Source organism: Bos grunniens, chromosome X (assembly GCF_055505025.1).
Source record: "Bos grunniens cultivar Pamir isolate PY7600 chromosome X, Bosgru_T2T1.0, whole genome shotgun sequence".
Lineage (NCBI taxonomy): Eukaryota > Metazoa > Chordata > Mammalia > Artiodactyla > Bovidae > Bos > Bos grunniens.
In genome coordinates, this window is record NC_141194.1 from 1,027,665 (window position 1) to 1,041,578 (window position 13,914).

A 13,914-nucleotide genomic window follows, 5' to 3' on the forward strand; every position below is an offset into this window, starting at 1 on the left:
TCGCTCAGTCGTGTCCGACTCTCTGCGACCCCCTGGACTGCAGCACGCCAGGCTTCCCTGTCCATCACCAACTCCCGGAGTTTGCTCAAACTCAAGCCCATCAAGTCAGTGATGGACCTGGAAATTTATGCTCCATGTCCCGGAGGGTTGACTGTCTACGTAAATTACCTATCTGAGTTTCTTCTCCTTCAAGGAAGATTTATCTATCCTCCCCATTATGGATTTATCTAATCACTTATTTATGTCCACAGAAATGAATGGTTATTTGTTTTATACTTTGGGTTATAATCCAACCTTCCTTTATCTATTCTGTTGCACACACAAAAAAGTATCAATCACGACTCCCAAAACCCCACTGCACATTGCATAAGCCATTCTGGATTTTTACAGCTCAGGACTGTGATGGGGAAAAAAAAAAGACAACGGGCATAGATTGCACAGTGTCCCACAGCCTCTATGCAGTGCTCCGTAATTAAAATAGGATGGGACATTGTTTGTCATTTATACTGAAATAATAATAAGAAAAAAAAATAAACCATGCTGTGACAAACTGAGTCAGTGGGAACACATCTGATGAACAGTATTATCATGGGAACTTTCTAACACTCACGGTTAAGATCAGACTCTAAGAATGTTGGTGATGAAACAAAGACATATAACAGAAATATCTCCAAGACATCGAAAAAAAAATTAGCTTTGGACATATTAGAGAACCAAGAGCAAAAAAAAATTAAATAATAAGAATTAAAAAAAACAAACAAACAGGTTTTCTAAGTCTTCCGGGTAGAACAGAAGTCACTGCCTTGAGCTTTCTCTGATGAGTGAATTCAGTTGCAAATTTAGCAAAGACTGAGTTATTTTATAAGAAACCTCTTAACCTACCAGGGGAAAAAAAAAACAAACTCACTCTAAGAATAAGATTGGAATCTATGTAAATAGAAACATATTTTCATGTTTGGTGGTTTAGTTGCTAAGTTGTGTCCGACTCTTTGCCACCCCATGGACTGTAGCCCGCCAGGCTCCTCTTCCCTGGGATTCTCCAGGCAAGGATATTACACTGGGTGGCCATGCCCTCCTCCAGGGGATCTTCCCAACCCAGGGATCGAAGCCACGTGTCCTGCATTGCAGGAAGATTCTTTACTGACTGAGATACATTTTTTTTAATTGAAGTATAGTTGGTTTACAATATCGTGTTCATTTCTGCTGAGCAACATCAAAACAAACCATGCAGTCAAAAAACATGCAGAAAACCTAAATAGACATTTCTTCAAAGAAGACACACAGATGGCCAAGAGACACATGAGATGTTGAACACCAGTGAACATTAGAGAAACACAAATCAAAACTCCAATGAGGTTATCACCTCACACCAGCCAGCATGGCCATCATCAAAAAAATCTACAAACAGTGAATGCTGGAGAGGGTGTGGAGAAAAGGGAATGCTCCTACACTGTTGGTGGGAATGGAAATCGGGAAACCATTATGGAGAACGGTATGGAGATTCCTTAAAAAACCAAAAACAGGACTATGACGTGACTCTGCAATCCCACTCCTGGGCATACACCCACCCGGAGAAAATCATGAGCCGGAAGGATATGTGCACCCCAGTGTTCACTGCAGCCAGGACGTGGAAGCAACCTACGTGTCCACCAACAGAAGAACGGATAAAGAAGATGTGGTACATTTACACAACGGAATACTACGCGGCCACGAAAAGACTGAAAGCATGCCATTGGCGGCAGCATGGTTGCACCTAGAAACGATCACACTAAATGAAGTAAGCCACAGAGAGAAGGAGAAATACCACGTGATGTCACCGATACGTGGAATCTACTTTTAGAAGAGGATACGAATGGACGATCTAAATGGGAAGGCAATCCAAAAAGGAGGGGGTCGGTGTGTCCGTACAGCGGATTCACTTTGTTGATGGCAGAAAGTAACACAGCATTGTAAAACATCTATACTCCAATAAATTTGTTTTTTAATGATACCAATGAACTTATTTGTGAAACAGAAAGACACTCACAGAGACAGAAAACAAACTTATGGTGACCAAACGGGAAAGGGCAGAGGAGGGGAAAATTAGCAGTTTGGGATTAAAAGATACACACTGTGCTTAGTCACTCAATCGTGTCCAACTCTGAGACCCCATGGACTGTAGCCCGCCAGGCTCCTCTGCCCATGGGGATTCTCCAGGCAAGAATACTGGAGAGGGTTGCCATGCCCTCCTCCAGGGGATATTCCCGACCCAGGGATTGAACCCGGGTCTCCTGCATTGCAGGGGGATCCTTTATGGTCTGAACCACCAGGCCTCCCTGTCCATCACCAACTCCCGGAGTTTACTCAAACTCATGTCCATCAAGTCAGTGACGCCATCCAACCATCTCATCCTCTGTCATCCCCTTCTCCTCCCGCCTTCAATCTTTTTCAGCCTCAAGGTCTTTTCCAATTAGTTAGCTCTTTGAATCAAGCTCCAGAAGATTGGAGCTTCAGCTTTAGCATCAGTCCTTCCAATGAACACTCAGGACTGATTTCCTTTAGGATGGACTGGTTGGATCTCCTTGCAGTGCAAGGAACTCTCAAGAGTCTTCTCCAACACCACAGTTCGAAAGTATCCATTCTTCAGCACCTACTATTCTTTATGGTCCAACTCTCACATCCGTACATGACTACTGGGAAAACCATAGCTTTGACAAGACGGATGTTTGTTATTGCCCGTGAGCATCTCTGCTGGATGAGATCAAAGGGTTGCTGGCATCATCAAAGGTCTTCTCTCTTTTAACAAGTTAGCCTTGCTTCCCAGTGATCTTCATGCATCTTCACTTCCATCCAAAGGAGGCGATGTGGAAAATGCTTTCCTGTCTGCAAAGCTCACTGGACACACGCCCAGACCAGCTTTACTCAGGTTACTGAGGAAAGGAGAAAATGGACACAGAATTCTTTCTGACGGTGGCCAGGGATGAAGTTGGGATCTGAAACCTCCAGACAAGAGCCAGCGGTCGATGCGTGAAACCAGCAAAATCAGACAGACTGAGCAAATCTAATCGAATCCTTCCCCCCACCAACAAAACAAATAAAAAATCACCAAGGAAGCAACAGTGAGCAAAATACAGCCATGAATTATCTTTAGGAGAGAATCCTCATAAAGCCTCATGTTTTAAGATGACATTAAGATGACTTTAAGATGATTTTAAGATACTTTTAAGATGATATTAAGACAAGCCTCATATTTTAAGATGATAAATGCAAAGAAAGAGTTTATTTTTAGAACAAAAAACTAGGGTAAGTTTCCTTGGAGATGTGCCCTGGGTACCACCTTGGGGAAACGAACACCCCTGGCAACAAACATCGAGATTCCTGCACGCACATGTCCGGCTGGGCATGGAGAACAAACTCAGAACCAAATGCTTCGTCTCCGACCTCCACACTTGCGCGGATGATGAGACTCAACTCGCAAGGGCTTTGTCTCATCGGGGAGGCGTCGACCCACAGCTAAAATTACGGGTTTCCGCAGGCCCGGTGTTGTGCTCTATTTTTTTTTTTTTTGCTTCTGGGAGATGAGGGATAGGCGTGCATAAATTAACCCAAAGGTTCATGGCAGACAATAATTAGCCACGGGCTCAGTGGAAATAGTAGGGGCCTGATGGCACGTGTCACAGAACATGCAGTTTTCTCTCCATCTAGCGCGGAGAACGCCTGGATTCACACTGCTGCTGCACTGTTGCGGCAGTCACGACGAGACGCAAAATCTACCCCACCCCCTCCACCAAAAAAAAGGAAAAGACACAAAACAAGAAAAGCTGGGCGTTGATTACACGTCCAGACGCATACCTGTTTGCACGGCCACCTCTTATTATTTCCTCGCGATGGGGATTTCGGTCTCTGGGTTAATTGATGGCAGGGAGGTGGACCTTCTTACTTCCAGGCTCTCCTTTAATACAAGAGCCCTGAAAAATGTGTAAAAGCGGTTTGGTCCCTGCAGGCTGAGCAGTTCTTGGATACGCTGATCGGGCTACGGGTTTCACTTGAAATTAATAAGAAAATGTGTCCATTGAGAACATTTGTTGTTCAGTCACTGACTTGTGTGTGATTCTTTGCGACCCCATGGACTGCAGGATGCCAGGCTTCCCTGTCCTTCACTGTCTCCCGGAGCTTGCTCAAACTCATGTCCATTGAGTCAGTGATGCCATCCAACCATCTCATCCTCTGTTGTCCCCTTCTCCTCCCACCTTCAATCGTTCCCAGCATCAGGGTCTTTTCCAATGAGTCAGCTCTTCTCATCAGGTGGCCAAGTATTGGAGCTTCAGCTTCAGCATAAGTCCTCCCAGTGAGTATTTGGGTTAATTTCCTTTAGGATGGTCTGGTGTGATCTCTTTGCTGTCCACGAGACTCTCAAGAGTCTTCTCCAGCACCATAGTTCGAAAGTACACATTCTTTGGCACTCAGCTTTCTTTGCAAAGGCTATAAGTAGCTTTCCCAGGTGGCTCAGATGGTAAAGAAGCTGCCTGCAATTCAAGAGACCCGGGTTTGATCCCTAAGTCATGACAATCCCCTGGGGGAGGGCCATGGCAACCCACTCCAGTGTTCTTGTCTGCAGAATCCCGTGGACAGAGGAGCCTGTGAACTAGAGTCCATGGGGTCGCAAAGAGTCGGACACGGCTGAAATGACTTGGCACGGCATCGCAGTGCCTAACATTAACCTCGCCTTTCCGTGTGTATTCTTCTTCTGATGTAGTGAACCCTGCTATCTGCTGCATTGATTTTCACGTTATTTGCAACCATATTCATATCACTTTGGAGTCTCTTTGCCTTGGACTACTTTTTTTTCCCTTTTTTAAAATTTAAAGATACATTTGTATTGGGGTATAACTGCTCTACGATGCTGTTAGTGTCTGCTGTACAGCAGCTGAACCAGCCATATGTCTACATAGATCCCCTCCCTCTGGAGCCTCCGTCCCCCCACCCAGCCCTCTAGGTCATCACAGAGCCCCGAGCCGAGCTCCCTGTGCTACGGAGCAGCTTCCCACCAGCTGTCTATTAACACCACGGCCTATAGATCTCAGTGTGCTTTTTAAGTCAAATTTCAGAATGATTCTGAGACGTCGCTCACAAAATTACTTGGAAGCATTCCTCCTCAACGCAGTCTCTGAATAATATAAACACCTCGAGAATGATTCGCAGGTTTCAGAGAACTCGGTTCGGAATTCTGTGACCTTGAACGTTCTTATGCCGAGAGCTCTTACTCAGCTTCTTCCTTAAAGCTGATATACGGACGCTTACTTTGTTTTTCTAGCTGTGGTAATGCATGTTTTCCCTACAAGCACGCCTTTTTATTCTATTTTTCAAAAATATCTGTATAAACCTCTGTCAGTCACACTGATTTTTGTGACGCGTGTACTGTTTTGGGGTTGATTGGGGGTTGATTTGGGGTATGTGCACTTTAATGTTCTTTTTCATACGCTTTGTAGCAGTGTAAGTCTAAGTGGCTCTGATGGTAAAGAATCCACCTGCGATGCAGGAGATCCTGGTTCGATTCCTGGGTTGGGAAGATCCGCTGGAGAAGGGATAGGCTACCCACTCCAGTATTCTTGGGCTTCCCTGGTGGCTCAGCTGGTAGAGAATCTGCCTGCAATGTGGGAGACCTGGGTTCAGTCTTTGGGTTTGGAAGATCCTCTGGAGAAGGGAATGGCTACCCACTGCAGTATTCTTGGGCGTCCCTGGTGGCTCAGCTGGTAAAGAATCCGCCTGCAATGCAGGAGACCTGGGTTCAATCCCTGGGTTTGGAGGATCTGCTGGAGAAGGGAATGGCTACCCAGTCCAGTATTCTTGGTCTTCCCTGGTGGCTCAGCTGGTAAAGAATCCACCTGCAATGCAGAGGACCCTGGTTTGATTCCTGGGTTGGGAAGATCCGCTGGAGAAGGAATAGACTACCCACTCCAGTATTCTTGGGCTTCCCTGGTGGCTCAGCTGGTAAAGAATCTGCCTGCAATGTGGGAGACCTGGGTTCAATCCCTGGGTTTGGAAGATCCGCTGGAGAAGGGAACTGGCTACCCACTCCAGTATTCTGGCCTGGAGAATTCCATGGACTGTATAGTCCACGGGGTTGCAAAGAGTCGGAAACAACTGAGCGACTTTCACTTCACTTTCTATATAGATCCATGATCTCAGTTATTCAATTCCTCCGTCAGTAACTGAAAAGTTTCATTTATTATTTTCTCGTGATGGATGCTTCTCTTTATCCACTTCCCAATTGAATGCTTAATTCATTATTTTAAAAGTAAACTCATTCCAGAAAAGGTCAGTCCCCTCACCCCACCCCACTCCAAGAGTACTTTTTGTCATACCCACAGAGTTCTGAAATGGTGATGAGTTTAAATCTTCTTCTTCCAAAAAGATATGTAAAAGAGAGTTTAAAACTATTCCGGTTGGAAACTATACTTCAAAAATATATTCATAGCAGAACTATGGACAATAGCCAAGACTCAGAAACAATGTAAGTGGCCAGTGAGAGATGAATGGATAAAGAAGAGGTGGTATAATGCAACGGAATATTACTCGGTCATCAAAAAGAATGAGCCAATGGCGCACAGCATGGACCTGGGCAGTGTCGTACCAAGTCAGTCAGATCAAGAATGACAAGTGTATGACATTGCTCTTGTGTAGAATCTTCAAAAAGTGTACAAATGAACTCGTCTACAAAACAGAGTGACAGACGCTTATGGAATAGTTACGGAAAACTCCCGTACGCTGTTGGTGGGGAGGTAAGCTGGTGCAGCCACTGTGGAGAGCAGTATCGTGGCTCCTCAGAAAACAAAGATAGAGCTAACATACGACCCAGTAATCCCACTCCCGGGCATATTCCCAGAGGAAACCATAATTCATAAAGATACACGTGCCCCAGTGGTCCCAGCAGTGCTGTTCACAACAGCTGAGATATGAAAGCAACCTAAGTGTTCGTCGACAGATGAATAGATAAAGAAGACGTGCTACCTACAGAGTGTGGAATATTACTCGGCCATAAGGAAGGTTGGAACAGTGCCATCTGCAACTACGTGGATGGACCTAGAGATGATCTTGAGAGTGAAAGTGTTAGTCACTCTATCACGTTCGACTCTTTGCAACCCCACTTTGCAAATGCATGGACTGTAGCCCACCAGGCTCCTGTGTTCATGGAATTCTCCAGGGAAGAATACCAGAGTGGGTTGCCATCCCCTTCTCCAGGGAATCTTCCTGACCCAGGGGTTGAACCTGGGTCTCCTACATTTCAGGCAGATGCTTTACCACTGAGCCACCTGTGAAGTCACAGAGATGATCTTACTAACTGAAGTAAGTCAGACAGAGAAAGATAAATGCCACATGATATCCCTTACTTGCAGAATCTAAAAATATGGTATAAATAAAGTTACCTACACAATGCAAGAGACCCAGGATGGATCCCTGCGTTAGGAAGATCCGCTAGAGAAAGAAATGACAAGCCAGTGCAGTCTTCTTGCCTGGAGAATTGCAGACAGAGGAGCCGGGTGGGGTACAGCCCATGGGGTCGCGACGAGTCAGACATGACTGAGCACACACACACACACACAAACAGAAATAGATTTACAGATGCAGAGAATAGATTTCTGGTTGCCAGAGGAGACAGCAGTGAAGGAAGGATGGATGGGAGTTTGGAGTTAGCTGATGCCAACAATTGTATACAGGATGGATAAAACACCAAGGTCCTACTGCAGAGCTCAGGGAGCTAGAGTCGATATCCTGGCATAAACCAGCATGGGAAGCAATGTTTTAAAAAAGAATGTATAGATGTGTGTACAACGGAAGGGCTTTGCTCTACAGCGGACCTTGGCACAGCATTGACCATCAACTGCACTTCAGTAAAAACGTTCCAGTTGGACGATCGCATTTCTTTGCGAATATTCTTGTTTTCAAATGTTGTCTTCATGACAGTATGGCCCCGAATATGGTTGACCTATTTATACCACTTGGAATTTTTTTTCCTTTCTGAACTAATAGTTGATTTATCTATTTTTAACTGCAGGATAATGGCTTTATAATACCGTGTTGGTCTCTGCCATGCACCAGCATGAATCAGCCATAAATATACGCATGTTCCCCTCCCTCTTGAACCTCCCTCCCACCTCCCTCCCCACCCCAATGCTCCAGGTTGTCTCAGATCACTGGTGTGAGTTCCCTGAGTCACAGAGCAGACGCTCACCGGCATCTATTCTTATATACAGCAGCGTATATGTATCCATGCTTCTCTCTCCTTCTGTCCCGTAGCTCAGCTGGTAAAGAATCCGCCTGCAATGCGGGAGACCCTGGTTCGATTCCTGGGTCAGGAAGATCCCCTGGAGAAGGGATAGGCTATCTACTCCAGTATTCTAAGGCTTCCCTAGTGGCTCAGCTGGTAAAGAATCCACTTGCAATGCTGGGAGAACTGGGTTCGATCCCTGGCTTGCGAAGATTCCCCTGGAAAAGGGAAAGGGTACCCACTCCAGTTTTCTGGTCTGGAGAATTCCAAGGACCGTATAGTCCATGGGGTCACAAAGAGTCAGACACGACTGAGTGAGTTTCACTTTCACAGTCTCCTCCTCCCACTGTGCCCACAAGTCTGGATCCCCATTCCTCTGCAAATGAACCGTATTATAGAGACTGACGTAAGTCAGAAAGATAAAACAAGGACTGGATATTAATGCGTATATGTGGAATATAGCAAGATGGAACTGACAGTTTGAAAGGTCATTTCTGTTTTATGGATATGGACTTCGTTACACACCCGTGAAATTTTCCTTCTGTTACATAACTTAAATCCTTAATTCCGATTTTCTTCTTGTCTTCTTAATCTGTCATGCTGCACTCGTTTAATATGCTTGCTATTTCTGGTAACATGGAAGGTTAACTCACTTGACCCACCATTCCTGCTGAAAGACACGGAAAAATGCTGGATGCTTGTATTTGTAAAGACTCTCACTATAAGCATCTCAAGACTGACGGGATAACAGAGCGTCACGCCAGGATCTCGAAGGCAGCATAAACACGCAGAGCCCTGAAGCCACTTTTTCTTCAGAGAATAGTCGGCGAACTGGTCAGACTTGAGCCACACTTTGGATGTATCCTCTGATATCTCCCGAAACAGAAGACAAAGGTTTTCATGTCCTTGTTAAGGTCAGGAGTCTAGTGAGACATTTCCCTCCAATACTCTGGCCACCTGATGCAAAGAGCCGACTCACTGGAAAAGACCCTGATGCTGGGGGAGATTGAAGGCAGGAGGAGAAGGGGGCGACAGAGGACGAGATGGCTGGATGGCATCACCGACTCAACGGACATGGGTTTGGGTGGACTGGGGAGTTGGTGATGGACAGGGAGGCCTGGCGTGCTGCGGTTCATGGGGTCGCAGAGAGTCAGACAGGACTGAACTGAACTGAACTGAATAATACTGAGAGGATATGTGTCTTTTTCACCTTTAGTCTGTTACAAGAGTCCAGGGGAGTTTTCCAGCATGAATAATACTGAGAGGATATGTGTCTTTTTCATCTTTAGTGTCTTACAAGAGTCCAGGGGAGTTTTCCAGCAGCTATATGGTGGATGAGAACACAAGAGACTGAACACAGAAGCAGATATAGGAATCTAGCTGGACTTATAAGTATCCATTCTCCCCCAAACTCCCCTCCCATCCAGGCTGCCACCTGACACTGAGCAGAGTTCCCTGTGCTGTCCAGCAGGTCCTCGCTGGTTCTCCATGTTAAATACAGCAGTGTGTCCATGTCCATCCCAAACTCCCTGACTATCCCTTCCCCCATCCTTCCCCCTGGTGACCATAAGGTTATTACAGAGGATTGAGCAGAGTTCCCTGAGGTGTCCAGCAGGTCCTTGCTGGTTCTCCATGTTAAGTATAGCTATACTTGTTAATTTTAAGCTAAGCAGTCTTGGTTGGCTCTCTCCTAGCTTGATACACACCCACACTCAATATATGTTCCCGAGTTATTGGTCTGTGCTTCCTCAAGGGGTTCTCTGCTGCTGTTGCTGCTAAGTCGCTTCAGTCGTGTCCGACTCTGTGCGACCGCATAGACAGCAGCCCACCAGGCTCCCCCGTCCCTGGGATTCTCCAGGCAAGAACACTGGAGTGGGTTGCTATTGCCCTCTCTGCAAGGGGTTCTCAGCGGCGCTCAAAAAATGCTAGCCCTTGAGTTCACTCACTCCAAAGATTCCATCAAAGGTCAGATTGCAAAGTGCTGAGCAGTATGGAATATTCTGATTGTAACAGCTTCATCAGCCTGGTCCTAGGTCTTAGACAAATGTTTCAAACAGGGTTGCCGGCTTTAGCAAATTGAAACACAGGACTCACAGTTACATTTGAATTTCGGATTAAAAAAACAAATATATGTTCTTTGGTATAAGTAAGTCACAACCATAGCATGGGACATACTTTTACTAGATAAACTACTTGTCTGAAATATTGTATGGGAGTACTCTTGCCTGGAAAATCCCATGGGCAGAGGAGCCTGGTGGGCTGCAGTCACTGGGGTCGCACAGAGTCGGACACGACTGAGCGACTTCCCTTTCACTTTTCACTTTGATGCATTGGAGAAGGAAATGGCAACCCACTCCAGTGTTCTTGCCTGGAGAATCCCAGGGACGGGGGAGCCTGGTGGGCTGCCGTCTATGCGGTCGCACAGAGTCGGACACGACTGAAGCGACTTAGCAGCAGCAGCAGCAGCAAGTATTGTTTATTATACAATATTTGATATGTACTTATACTAAAAAAACTGTTATTTATATAAAAAGTTCAGAGACTTACCTTGTAGTCCTCGAGCTTGATTCCTGGTCAGGGAACGGGATCCCGCACGGCGCAACTTAAGAGTCCATGTGCTGCAAGTAACTCCAGCACAGCCAAATAAATAAACAAATTTTTTTTTTAATAAAATATAAAAACTAAAAAAATGCAAATTTAACTGGTGCCTTGTAATTTAAGGGCTTCCCTGGTGGCTCAGATGGTAAGGAATCTGCATATAATGCAGGAGACCTGGGTTTGATCCCTGGGCCGGGAAGATCCCCTGGAGGAGCGAATAGCTACCCACTCCAGTGTTCTCGCCTGGACAATCCCATAGACAGAGGAGCCCGGTGGGCTACGGTCCATGGAGTCGCAAAGACTCAGAAACGACTGAGCGACTGACACCTAACTCGCGATGTAACGGGGCAACTCCACTTCCAAAGGCATAGCTTGATTTCTAGCAGCGGCAAAGAAAGGGACAAAGAAAGTTGGTGTCAACAAAATGCCAAATGTCCATACCGTGTGACCAACAAGTCCTGTCAATCGGGTTTATTCTGAGCAAATAATACAATTATGAGGAGGAGGAAAGCACAAAGGTGGCGACCACAGCACGTTTTTATAGGCGGCTGGATACAGAGCACGTTGCATTGGATAAGACGCTAGGCTGTCAGCACAACTAATGGGCAAAGCCATACGCAAAATTTTCACGAATGAATATCAAATTAAATATTAGAACGCTATAATTACAAACACATTTGCACATCATAATTACTAAACAAAAGACTCAGAATGGCGGGGCAATTAGATTGTGCGTGGGAGATGTTTTATTTTAATATTCATGTTGCAGTGATCGTATTAGAGTTCTCCAGAGAAAAGGAATGAACAGAATGTGCATGGGTACATATGTGTGTATATAGTATACCTATGTATATGTGTGCACATAATGTACATGTGTGTGTGTATATACAGTATATGTAAGTATACATGAATATGCAGTACATGTATACGCGTATACGGTGTATGTATGTATGCGTGTATATGTGTATATATAGGATTTGTGTATATATGTACATACGCACACGCACATACAGCATACGCGCACACACTATATGTATGTATACATATATGTGTGCATAGTGTGTACACATGTGTACACATGTACGTGCACACACAACATACGTGTGCATGTATGTACACGCATATGTGTACACACGGTGTGTGTGTGTGTGTGTATAGCATGTGTGTATATAGGTACACATGCACGTGCATATACAGCCCACGTGTGTATATGTGTGTGTATATATGCATATGTGTTCACAGTATATGTATATATGTTTATATACAGTACATGCATATATGTGTGTGTATGTATATGTGTGTGTGCAGTATGTCATGTGTGTGTGTATATGTGTCTATACAGTATATGTATATATACATAAGTGTATATGGAGGATTTGTACGTGTGTAAATATGTACATGCATGTATACGTGTGTGTGTGTACATGTGTGTATATATGTGTTTGTGTGTTTTTACATATGCATGTGTGCATGCTAAGTTGCTTCAGCTGTTTTTGACTCTTTGCAACCCTTTGTAGCCCACTGGACTCCTCTGTGTGGGATTCTTCAGCCAAGAATACTGGAGTGGGTTCCCATGGCCTCCTTCAGGAGGATCTTTCCTACCCAGGGATCAAACCTACATCTCTTATATCTCCTGTATTGGTGGGCGTGTTCTTTACAACCTGGGAAGCCCCTGTATAAAGACCCTGATGCTCAGCAAGATTGAAGGCAGAAGGAGAAGAGGGCGACAGAGGATATGGCTGGATGGCATCACCAACCAATGGACATGGACTTGGGCAAACTCTGGGAGATGGTGAAGGACTGGGAAGCCTGGTGTGCCGCAGTCCATGGGGTTGCAAAGAGTCAGACATGACTGGGCGACTGAACAACAACATATATATATGTGTGTGTGTGTGTGTGTGTATAGAGAGAGATTTTTTTAAGGAATTGACTCATGCAATTACATGCAGTTACAGAAGCTGGCAAGTTCAAAATCTGCAGGGTAGATCAGCAAGCTGGAGACCCAGGAAGGAGATGACGTTTCAGGTCAAGTCCAAAGGACGTCTGCTTACAAATTCCACGTTTCTCTGGGGAGAGCACTCTTTTCTTCTATTCATGCCTTCAACCGATTTGACCAGGCCCACCCATGTTATGGAGGGGCAATCTGCTCTACTCAAAGTCTAACAATTTAAAGGTTAATGTCGTCCATTAAACACCCCCATAGAAACATCCAGAATAATGTCTGACCACATAGCCAGACACGATGGTCAAGACAAGTAGACACAAAATTAACACAAGTACTAGGGCTAAAATAAATACTTAGAAATAAAAAAGCAAGAGTGAATGTAAGGTGGGAAACTGGAAGTAGCCAGAATTTACTTTTTACTTTTTTTATTTTGGGGGGGGATTTGCCTGGTGGTCCAGTGACTAAGACTCCCTGCTCCCCACGCAGAGGGCCCAGGTTTGATCCCAGGTCAGGGAACCGGATCCCACATGCTGCAACTGAGAGTTAGCTTCCATAATTAAAGACCCCCACATGCTACAACTAAAGATAGCCTTAAGTCATGTTAAATAAGACCAAGGAGATCCTTGATGAAAACCCAAACTCAACTGTGTATGATCTGATGTTCTGAGCCTCATAGCTTATTAGCAAAAGCATCATCATCATCACCATCATGTGAACATCGCGGCCATTATTGTGTGAGAAACATCATCGTCTTCATGCTGTTATCACCATCCCATCATTATCTCCACCATCACCATCATCGTCACACCATCATCATCAAGTCACCGTCAACACCATCATCACTAACGTCACCACCATCATGTCATCATCCGCACCATCACCTTCATCCCTTCATCACCAAGACCATCGTCACTATCACAGGACATCCATCACCATTATCAGATCATCATCAACACCATGACCTTCATCCCTTCATCACCAGCATCATCATCGTCACTACCAGATGACATCATGACCATTATCGTATCATCAACACTATCACCTTCATCCCGTCATCCCCAAGATCACCATCGTCATTATCACAGGACAGCATCACCATTATCGTCTCATCAGCACCATCACG

General features: G+C 45.1%; 2 protein-coding genes across 7 annotated transcripts in view; both read right to left on the minus strand.

Annotated features, from left to right (window-relative positions):
* The window catches only part of LOC147339678 (uncharacterized), a 62,386-nt gene extending 51,378 nt beyond the window's left edge, over nucleotides 1–11,008 (minus strand). For 3 of the 6 annotated variants that reach the window (XR_015158305.1, XR_015158306.1, XR_015158307.1), the window contains exon 1: nucleotides 10,796–10,937. The gene's annotated coding sequence lies outside the window, so the exon portion shown is untranslated. Of the gene's footprint in view, nucleotides 1–3,831; nucleotides 4,248–10,795 lie in introns of those variants that run through there. The other 3 variants (XR_015158309.1, XR_015158310.1, XR_015158308.1) reach the window with 3 other exon arrangements.
* Nucleotides 11,009–11,077: 69 nt separating this feature from the next.
* Nucleotides 11,078–13,914, minus strand: part of DHRSX (dehydrogenase/reductase X-linked) — a 188,021-nt gene continuing 185,184 nt past the window's right edge. The window contains exon 10 of the transcript XR_015158301.1: nucleotides 11,078–11,225. The gene's annotated coding sequence lies outside the window, so the exon portion shown is untranslated. The remainder of the gene's footprint in view (nucleotides 11,226–13,914) is intronic.